The sequence below is a fragment of the Diceros bicornis genome, chromosome 40, assembly GCF_020826845.1.
Source record: "Diceros bicornis minor isolate mBicDic1 chromosome 40, mDicBic1.mat.cur, whole genome shotgun sequence".
Taxonomy (NCBI): domain Eukaryota; kingdom Metazoa; phylum Chordata; class Mammalia; order Perissodactyla; family Rhinocerotidae; genus Diceros; species Diceros bicornis.
The window spans coordinates 19,304,182-19,304,395 of NC_080779.1; positions in this window are offsets into that span (position 1 = coordinate 19,304,182).

The following is a 214-nucleotide window of genomic DNA, read 5'->3' on the forward strand; positions in this document are numbered from 1 at the left end:
CCTTTGGGTTGTGTATTTTTGTCTGTCTCTTTTTGGTAAGAACACTGAAGTTGACATCTACCCTCTTAACAAATTTTTAAGTGTACGATACAGTATTGTTAACTATAGATAACAATGTTGTACAGCAGATCTCTAGAATTTATTCATCTTGTCCAAGTGGAACTTTATACCCGTTGAACAGCAACTCCCCATTCCCTTCTCCCATCAGCCCCTG